A 10,955-nucleotide genomic window follows, 5' to 3' on the forward strand; every position below is an offset into this window, starting at 1 on the left:
AGCTGAAAAGCTGCAGCACACAAGTACTCCTGCAGTGCAAAAGCACAGAATCACCAAGTTGATTCATTCTGGGGAGGGGCTTTCACGAGTGAATTAGCATTTATCCTTTTTAATAGGTTCTTTGGTTGGAGAATTTATCAACCCAGCCCAACTTTCACTCTGCAAAGCATCAGTGGATGGGAGTAGCTTCAAGAAGTCAGTGACACATGTCCTATGCACTGCTGTTATGCACCATACAGGGTACAGTGGCTAGCAGCAGCATTCTAGTGATATTTTCTCCAAGCTACTTCAGCCCACTCCTTGCATCTTGCCTATTCATAGCACACCAAGTTTTTTGTTTGTTTGTTTTCAAAATAAATCTCTATTTGACTTTGTTACAAGAAGTTCCTTTGGGGAAGCAGATGAAACTATGTTGAGCCAGAAAGCTGAAATAGTTTCTAGGAGAATAGCTTTTTTTTTTTTTTTCCTTCAGAAGAAGAAATACCTGCTCCTTATCAATGAGCAGTTTTTGGTGTGGACAATTCAACATCACACTTCAAGCTTTGTCACTACTATGCTCCACTAGCCTTGTTCCTTTGGCAAACCATTTCTTCAGCAAGATCCTGTAAACCCAGTGCCCTAAGAAGTCAGCCATCCCTGCACCTTCCCAGGTGAACTTCATTCTGTTTCCACTCAGCTTCCACAGAAAAACTCTGAAATCTGTTCAAACCAAATTGGAAGACTTCATTTTTACAACTTCCTACTCAGGCAAAATTTGTCTTACTGCTATGGGAAATCTACTTGGTTGCTGGAACAGAAGCAGTACCAGCTTGGGGCATCATAGCTGTGAGTGGGAGTTGCAGCAGTCAGCCTCATAGTTCCTCAGTGAGCCACTGCTTCAGTAAGATAACCCAAACCATTTCCTGATGTTTCCCTAAATTACCTCTCTGAGGCTTCTCCTCCCCTTTGGCTCAGTGGTACAAGTCTCCTTCACTTTTCATCTCTTCAAGAAGTGCATAGTTCTTTTCTGAAAAGGTTGAAAATTTACCTCAGTTTTTTTGCTAAATAGAAGTTAGGCTTCCTTATATTTTTATTCACTCATCTTTTGCAGGGTTAGCCTATAGCAACAATCAGTAGATGTGAATTTGAAATGTAAAGCTATCTGGTGACATCACCACATAATCTGTGTCATAACATTCAGTTTTCATCTGACCTTCAGAAATCAGCAGATTCAATTACTTGTAGCATTTGCTGTAGATCCTCCAGGGATCTCACCATAAATTACACTGTATTCTACAAATAGATATGACAACACTAATCAGAAAATTAAATGACAGCAATCATTCCTGCAGAGATACTTAAGCATTTGATTGAGCCGATGTATTGGACCTGGACAGCCAACAGCTTTAGTCTTCAAGAGGTGCTGCTCTCATGCATAAAATGCTGGCCTTGCAAACAGGAACCTTTAGGTTACTTAAGATATCTAATGAAGAGGAAAAGGCTGGTGTCTCTAAGCAAATACTGATGGACATTGATGGATGGTGATTATAGTACCTTCATAAATATTTTGCCCTGTTGTTTCCACCCATTCAGCTTTACACAGTTATTTCCAAACCCACAAGGGTTGGCAGGTGACTTGGGTGTGACAAATTCCAATAATCGTTGGGGTAAAGGCATGGCAGAATCAGCACTGCACCCACACAGAGGTGCTGCCTTCTCCCTTGCCAGGTAGGCCTAAGGCAGCACTTCCCGGAGGTACACTGAACAGCCTACTCAAAAATGACTTCAGAATCAACATGAGCCAGGCTTCATCCCAGCTCTGCCCCCCTTGCCCTGACAAGCTACAGAGCCCTTGATTTTTACAACCCAATGTTATCAGCCAGCTGCTGCTGGGGCAGTGTCCTATGTGTTTTGTACATGACACAGGCAGTTCAGCAAGTGCAAAAATACCAGCCTGGGAAGGCAGGATGTAAAAGGGCAAAACTTGGTTAAAAAAGCACCTTCAGGAAGTCATGAAGCAAGAGAGAAAAATCACAAGAACTGTAGGATGGTGCAGGTCCTGGTACACAGTAGGTTGGATGAGACAGGCACTGACTGACAGCACTGGACAGCAAGGCTGCAGTTGAGACCAGGTTCTTAAAACTTCAGCAGAGAGAAGCATTCAGGAATCTGAGGCAAAGCTATGCTGGGAAGGTCAGCCAAGGGAACACTGAGATGCATCCCTGAGCTTACAGGCAGTGTCACCTTGATTTGGCCTCATCCTTAAGTCTTCCTTTGCAAGCAGGTGCTGCAGGAGGTGGGGGCAGTGTGTGCGGAGAGGTGTGATCACAACTCCTACTGCAAGCTGTTATTTTGACAGCTCTATTACAGTCATATAGAAGCAACTCCTGGGAAGTGTAAAGTACTGCAAAAAAATCCAGGAAAATCATCTGTCCTGCAATATGCCAGCTTTCACTGAGGAAGAGGACTACATGCCAGTGAGAAGATATGTAATGAGTTTCTTCTCAAGTTGGAGGGGAGTGTTGATCTGCCTGAGGGGAGAAAGGCACTACAGAGGGTCTTGGATAGACTGGATAGATGGGCCAGGGTTAACAGCATGAGGTTCAGTGGGGCCAAGTGTCAGGTCCTGCATTTTTGTTACAACAACCCCAGGCAACCCTACAGGCTTGGGGAAGAGTGGCTGGAAAGCTGCCTGATGGAAAGGAACCTTGGTGTGCTGATGAACAGTCAGCTGAATATGAGCCAGCAGTGTGCCCAGGTGGCCAAGAAGGCCAATGGCATCCTGGCTTGTATCAGGAATGGTGTGGTAAGCAGGACTAGGAAAGTCATCCATTGGACTCAGTTATCTTTAAGGTCTTTTCCAACCTGAGCAACTCTATGACTGTATGGCTTTTGGCCATAGTGAGTTATGATCCACCTGGAAAAACACTGTTTATTCTCCTGAATAACTTTTTTTCCCTGCTTACATAGGAGTGCTAGAGATCTCAGTGATCCAGCAATAGGCCAAAAATGAATATATCTGAAAGTTATAAACTCTAACCATGGCTCTCCTCTCAATCTACACATAGGATTTTGTGGCAACATCTTTTTTACTTTTTATACCAGTGCTGCTCATTTAGCAATTTCCACAGATACACATACACATGCAGTTTTCTCTTATTTGACATTCCCTTCCAGCTTTGGAAAGAAAAGCAACAGAATTACTGAGGGAAGAGCTCCAGCTGCACTCTCTTCCAGTTTCTGGTGAAAGCATTTGTTCAACAGTGATAGTTTGTAAGGAAACACAGATGACTTGCTAGTCAGGTGTTATGGAGCCCTACCCAAAGAAAGCGCCTGTCAAATTCTCTAGAAATTCATAATGGCTTTGGTTCATTTTTGCTTGACAAGAGCTAACCTGAAAAGTTTAGATTTCATCCCTCATTATTGCAAATTATTCTCCCAGCTGAAGTGCCTTTTGTCTTAAGCAATGTATCACAAATTGGTGCTGCACTCTGGCAGTCAAGGTAGGCTCAATCAGCATCTCTCTTCTGTCAAGGGAATGCCCTCATTCTGCACCTGACACTTCTTGTGAAGGGGCTCTCATAGCAAAAGGGAAGTTTTCCAACCTAAGGAGCAACACCTGAATGCTGCTGTCAGGAGGCATCCTTGCTGGCAGTTTAGACAAGCTTTAAGTACTCTACAGATTGATGTAGTTATTTTCTTTCTTCTACTCACAAACCAGTGATGCTATCAAATGCTTCTACAGGAGATCAGGTTGCAAGGACTGAGCTGTAGGAAGTAACATTGCAACCTAGCATTGCAAATCCATATTTCAGAGGAAAATAATTTCATTTAAAAACTAAAATATGAATTAATTCATTCATACTCTCACTTACTTTCTCACAAGCAGCTGAAAATGCATAGCCTCCTCATACACCAGGCTGCTGGTATCCAGGAGCATTCAGGATGCCATGGATAAACAAGCAATGGCCTCTACAGGCTTCTCTGTCAACTCCTTCCATTAGTAACCAGACACTGGCTTTGGAGATGCCTTCTTACATCCATTAGGAAACAATGAGTTACTGCTGGTTTGGGGCTGAACACCTTCTGTCCACCAAGGGATCAATGCATTCTTGCTTGTAGAGAAGTATACTGCTAGTACCTGTTAAACTGGTGTAATTATCCTTACACGTCTGTATGGAATATGGGAAAAGAAAATGCTTTTGTTTAAGCACAGCAGCTCTGCTGAGAGCTGAGGCACTTTGAGAATCACAACTCCAGGCCACTTTTATTCTCTGTTCTGTTCATTGCCTTGGTGCAGTTCGTTGAGGGTGGACAGAGAGGCTCCCAGTTCTACAGAAAATGAACCTTTTTCTCGCCTGCTTTTTTTTTTGTGCACATACTTTTACGGCAAGGCTCAGTGCAATGGGCCCATAGGCTTAATTAGGGCTTTGTGGGAGGCTCATCATACAATACTGTAAAAGCTACAAATAAGGCCTTTTAATTTCTTCTTTTCCCCTTTCCTATGTCCTCAACTATGGGTATCACTGTGTTGCTGTTCTGGATATTTATACAGTACCTCTTACATCTGGGAATGGTTAGGGGGGAAAAGAAACATCAAGATAGGGCAGATATTTTAACTGTGGAACACCAATGAGAGTTTCATTTGTCATGAGCTGGAGTAATTAAAAGTCATTTATGCATGTTTTGGATGAGGATTCTGACTTCAGTCAGGGCACAAGCTCTGCAAAGTGCTTATTTTTATAGTTTTGACGTAAATTGTGGAATGTTTTCATTCTTAATTTGGAACATTTGCCCCAAGTGTTCCAAGTCTGTGTAGATAAGTCCATGCTCTTTTCTTCCTCACAACTTACATCCATGCACACTAGAACTGCAGTGTTGACTGCCTGGTCCAAGATAGGACTTTTTAAAATGTCACTTTCCAACTGTCTCTATTAGGCCACTGATCCCAAGTTAGATGCACTGTTTTACTACCTGTTAAAAATCTGTCTTCTACTCTGGAGAAGTGCCTGTGGTCATCTGCTTAATAAAACAAACTCATTCCCCTCCCCCAAATCCAGCACATAACCAAATGTAATTATTTGTGTGTATGTTTTTCTCTGGGGATGTTTAAACTGTCAAATTTGCTGCGCTACATCCCCCCCTTCATTCTTTCTCATGGGAGATGGTCTGTCATAGGAGACTCACAGCAAATTCACATCTTGAGATTTTCCAGAGGACTTCATATTAATGCCATTCAAGACACTTAAAATAAGATCTCTTTTGAAATGGTAATATGCTCTAAATAGCTTCTAGAGTTGGTATTGTTCAACTTTCATAACTGGTTGAAAATACAGGCAATGCCAACACATCTGATCCCAAGATAACAAAGAAAAAGCATTTTTCCACATCAATCACTGTCTCAGGGTGTGAGCATATGGTTGTTGGCTCATTAACATTGACTAGAAAGAACAGTTTCAGAGCAACCCATGTTATTATTATAATTTCACATTGAACTAGGGGCTTTATATTTCAGTAAGAAGAGAAGCTACAGCTGGAAAAGTCCTACTTGGCCATCAGCAACAACTGTAGGTCATATCTCACACCTTTAGAAGTAAACATGTGAAAAACAAAATTGGATTCTCTTTCAAGTCTATGACACTGGCTAGGAATTAGTCATTGAATTACAATACAAAATCTTTTTAAACCTCAAAGCCTACCTCAAACTAATATGCACTTCGAAAAAGTTTATCACATGCATGCGTTCCTGTTGTATTGGGTGTTTTACCACTGTTCAGCAGAGCTTTCCTCAGTCCCCATCAGTTGCACCTGTGAAGGCACTGCAATGATCCAGTGAAGGATAAAGGTCAGGTTGCATTTAGCAAAACTAAAGAAAGGGAAAATGGCAAAGTCCTGCCCTGGACACATACCACAGCTGCTCCTGCACTTGGGGTAGCGCAAGTATTTTAGACCCACATATTACATCAGATTATTTCTGTCCTAGACAGATCCCTGATATCTCCATCTCCACACAGTCACTTTTCTGATTGCTTCTGAGAAATACATTCAGGAAATTCTATGTACAGTCTGCTGTTTTGTAGCCACACAGTTGGAAGTGACAGAAGTAAAACCTTCCAATCACCTAAATTAGGACTTAGTGTTTATCATTTAAGAAAAGGCATTTATTGTTAAATTAATGCCCTTTTAAAGCAAACAACAGAAATGTCTTCACAGCAATAGGGCTTTCTTAACAGACCTCTGTCTGAACATGGTGTTGCTGTCTTCCTGCCTTACAAATCTTTTGTCAGCAGAGCACGTATTTAGCCAGAATGCAGCAGCGATTGTGAATACCTGGCTGTTAGCGTATGTGAATAGGCTCCATTTGTAATCAGATCCACAGTGTGGCTCAAATGGAATGTTGCCTGGTAAACTGGTGCAATTTACTGTAAGAAAGACTAGTCCTGCTCCTGCTGCAGCCAGTGACAGCCTGCAGTTTTGTCAAGGAAGGCAGGATCGTTTTGTCAAGGAAAGCAGGATCAGGCACTGTTGACTACGGCTTGTATCCCTGCTGTGGTAGGGAACACTAGCCAGAAACATAACCTAAAATCATTGTACAGAAACATATTCCACTCTTTTCCCTCCCTTTTGTAAAAATAGTGCACACTTTTAATCAACTACCTGTTTTCTATAGCTCCTAGGGTTAGTGAGTTTATGGCCTTTTCTAATTTAGAGTTGCTAACTTTGATTTTACTGTACAAGTTATTATGTTTATTGATTTCTTTTAGAAGCATCAGGTCCTGCAGACTTGTGAAAACAGCATCCAGTTCCCCAGTGAGGAACAGTCCCACCTCAGCCACTATCAAGGGAAGTGCAGGAATGCAGTCAGTAACTGCTGAAAGTGTCAGGAAGATGACTGACAATAATTCTTATAATTACAAATAAATTATTTGTATAAAGAAGTCTCATGGATGTCCCAGCTTGACTCTCAGGTGGGTGCCTTACATACCCAACTCCTGCTTTTCAGGACATTTTTGGGCTATCACCCCACAGCAGATACACTACACTGATTTTTACCATCAGATGTAAAGCACTATAACTGTAGCCCTAGTTCTTAGGGCCATTCTAAAACTCTTCCACTACCTGGAAGAGACAGATCTGGTGGCAGTTTAGTGATTGTATTATATAATAGGCTACAGAAAGAATAATTTATGCTCTTCAGCCATTCAAAATCTTTTATCAAAAATCAGATATTAAAGAAAAATCTAGTTTGGAGAGCCACTAGGATTAGTAATATGCCCCAGAGGACATAAGGTCCAGACACAAAGGGGTTAGATGATCCCTCAGCAGTCATATCATCTGTTTCAGATCCAGGCATATACCATGTCTGTGTTTTGTAACAGCCATCTGGAAGCACAGAAGAGGAGAGACAGGAATGTTTGCTACACAGCACTGTTTTGTCTTCCTGCAAGCAGTAACATCACCTCTGAGTTTTGCACAGGGCTACAGGATGCCTTCTCTGTCACTAGCTTTGCACCACTCCTCTTTCTGATGATACAGAAAAAGATCTTCCAAACCACCTTCTGCACAGTGGAGGATTCCAGCATAAACTGTAATCTTCCAGGCCTTTCTTTGTACATGGATTCAGGATGGGAATAATTACTGACACACAACCTCTCCACCCAAGTTTCAAATGATTTTGGGGCAGCATCCTGAGTCTTTACACTTCCCATACAGCTTTGGAGACCAAGTTTTTAAGGCAAAAAGTATCTGCATAGTATAAATAAAGGGAAAGCAGATCCTCCAACCCCTCTTCAGCCCTAAAACACCCCTAAAGCCTTGCTGTAACCATCATATCTTGGTATTAGTAGCCCTGAAAAAAAGGGAAAAGCTCTATTGACACTGTAACCAAGATGACCACAGAAAATACTCCTCTACTGGGATGGTGACCTCAGCCTTCCTGGGCATTTGTTGAGATAATAAATAAGATAAAAATACCCGATGCTCCCTAGGACCTTGTTGAAATTCATTCAATAAGTAAATGACACAACATTTCATCTGTTGGCTTTCACCTTCTGCCTATTTCTAAGATAATCTTCCTCTGCCAAAAGAATCCAAATGCAGCCTAATTGCTCCAGCTGGGACATTAGCAACAGCAGGGCCTATCTCCAGTTCCCTGAGAGCACTGCAGCAGGCAGTCATGGTGAAACAACTGACCTAAGGCAAATCTAAGGTGATCTGCATATTTGAAAGATGTTCAGGAAAATCTTCCCTCTCCTCCAAAGAGGAGAACAAGACCACTTGAGTTGTGTTTGCAGCCCAGCTCCTTCCTAGAGCATGAATTAGAGAAGTATCCACATCAACACACACGTATATAAGGCAGGAGTCCCTGTTGAGCTCTAATACCTCCAAAGGACTCTTACCAACATGTGGATATAACAAGTTCTCAGAATAGATACACACCTAGCACAATAATTAGTTCCCTTAAAGAGACCCCTGTAACTGATGGAACTTTCCTAATGTCTCTTACAAAAGTACAAAACAGCTTTTCACACACACAGCAACTTTGGATTTTCACTTTGTAATGCAATGAGAAGCACAACAACGACAGCAGAGCAGCAAGATCCCAGGTTGCAGTGAGTGAGGATTCACTCCAGTGCAACAGTTGTAGGCACAAAAAAAGAGAAAGCAGCTGCTTACCTTCAGAAGGCCTCAGGTACACAGGGACCTACAAAGAGATTCCCTTGTCTCCACTGCCAACCCCTAAATGAGGTCTGGGAAGGGATGGATCTTGGCTCTACCCCATGGTCACTCGTACACACCTGAGCTCCCCTGGGCTGGCCCTGCCTTCCCACCAGGTGCTCAGTCACTGTGGCTTAGCATTTCTACTACAATCTAAATTACAAACAGGCTAAAATTCATTATTAGCACCTGGCTGGTATAGAAGTCTGCACAGTGCACTAGCAGGTGGAGTATTGGTGGTAGAGGCATCACTGCCACAGTTCTACAGACAGGCTTTACCTCAGCCCCAAAGAAGCCAGAGGCACAGAGTCCCCATGGCAAGAGGGGAGGTATGGGAGAGGTGGAGGCAGTAGTGGGTAATTCCCCTCCATCTGCAGTTGGATTACATGCCTTCATCATCCTCCAGAAGTTGCCCTATATACTTCTAAGACACAGCAAATAAATACTTGTCTGGAACAAGTAGTTATAAGCATCATCTTATAAAGACAGTTCTCCACTTCTAGAGATGTCTCAGAAACTGAGTAAAAAGTGCAGTAAGTGGGACCTATGCTCCCTACTGGCACTACAGATACATTAGAGCAAACACCAAATGGACTTCACAAGTTTAGGACTGAGATGTAAAGCAGACACAGAATGCATGTACCAACACAGCAGTTGAAACTGGGGATACATTTTCCTTGCCTCAACCATCATGAGTTTCTGCTGAAGCTGCTGCAGATCACCAGTTAGTGCTAAAGGGATTGAAATGATTTTCAAAACTAAAATAGGGCTGAGGAGTAGGGCAGGAACCTGCTAGAGGGATCAGGTTGTGTGAAAGACCTGCTCCTTCCCATGTGATTTGCTGTTCCCATGCTGTTTTTAATACAACTATTTTTAAGATAGTGCTATGTATAGTCAAACCGTACATCACTGATTACCCCAGTGCTTGTAAGTGATTGGAACACAGGAAAAAAAATAAATGAAACTTGGGTCTATTAACTCCACAAGGCAAGGTGCTACCACCTCAACTTATAGATTACCCCAGCAAAGCAGGTGCAGTTAAATCCCGAGATTTCTACCAGAATCTGCAACATTTACCAACACCTATTCCTGTACCCCAGCCCCTCACTGGGCCAACAGACACTGTCTGGCTCCTCCATCACAGGGCCTACAGGACTGCCAGGGTCTGCACTTTAGCTGCCAGTGGGAAACAGCAGCATCCCAGCAGGAGCTGAGAATAGCAGCATTTCCACAGAGAGCCAGATAATTTCATTCTCATTAGTTACTTTGACACAAGAAAGTTATCATCACTCCCTGATCTGTCACCAGAATGACAGAACGGGGATTTGTTAAGCCTGATATGGTTTTAAATTATGGAAACGAAAGACCATCCCTTTTAACAAAATAACTTTAGCACAAAAGGAGAACGTGTGCATGCCTAAAGCTGAATTTCTTCAGGGAAAACCAAGTAATTGTTTTGTTAATATCATGACAATAGCAGGGTGCCATTAGGATGTGGTCATCATTCCTTAAGCAAGAACCTCATTGCACCTACACAGTGCAGTAAGAGATTTCATGTAAGAAAGAATCAGGAACATCCATTTTCACCTCCCAAAAAACATGTGAACACATCCAAGAAGCGCATTTCTGCATTCCACCAGAGACACCACATACGCTCCCTTCACACCCCAGCTGTATGGCAGAAATCACCATGCTGAATAAACCAGGGGCCTGCTCCTGAAGCAGCATTTATCCAGTATAGAAACAACACACCAAAACAATCCCAGACTCGGGCCTACTGCCACTTGCAGAACTGTGCTGACCATAAACCCACTCTGCTGTCAGCGCCAGAAGCAAAGAGCATATGCAACAAATACACTCTTGTGGCCTATGGAAGGTTTTTTTCTTCTCCACAGTAGCTGTCTGGGCATTTACTGCTCTGTGCACTGCAGAAGCAAGATTCTGTGCGGAGCTATCTGTTGTCTCTCCCCTGCAGTCATTAACTAACAGCATCTCACAACTATACAGGCACTGAAGGCAGCAGAGGTGGTGCTTAAAGATTAGAGGAAGCACTTCAGGGCAGGAAAGTCGAAGTATGGAGCAGTGTTTATTCATTAAAGGGAAAGTTCATAAAGGGAAAGAAACTTTTTCCTTCTTCTAGGAGGACCCTCACACATCAGTAGAGACTTTTCACCTGCACAGAAAATAAAGCTGGTAGAAAGGAGCTCTCTGCTGAGACTGTTGTACCCTTGCATTGAAACTGTGGCATGCACTGAGCA

The sequence above is a fragment of the Coturnix japonica genome, chromosome 3, assembly GCF_054131305.1.
Source record: "Coturnix japonica strain WE chromosome 3, WE-NBRP24, whole genome shotgun sequence".
Lineage (NCBI taxonomy): Eukaryota > Metazoa > Chordata > Aves > Galliformes > Phasianidae > Coturnix > Coturnix japonica.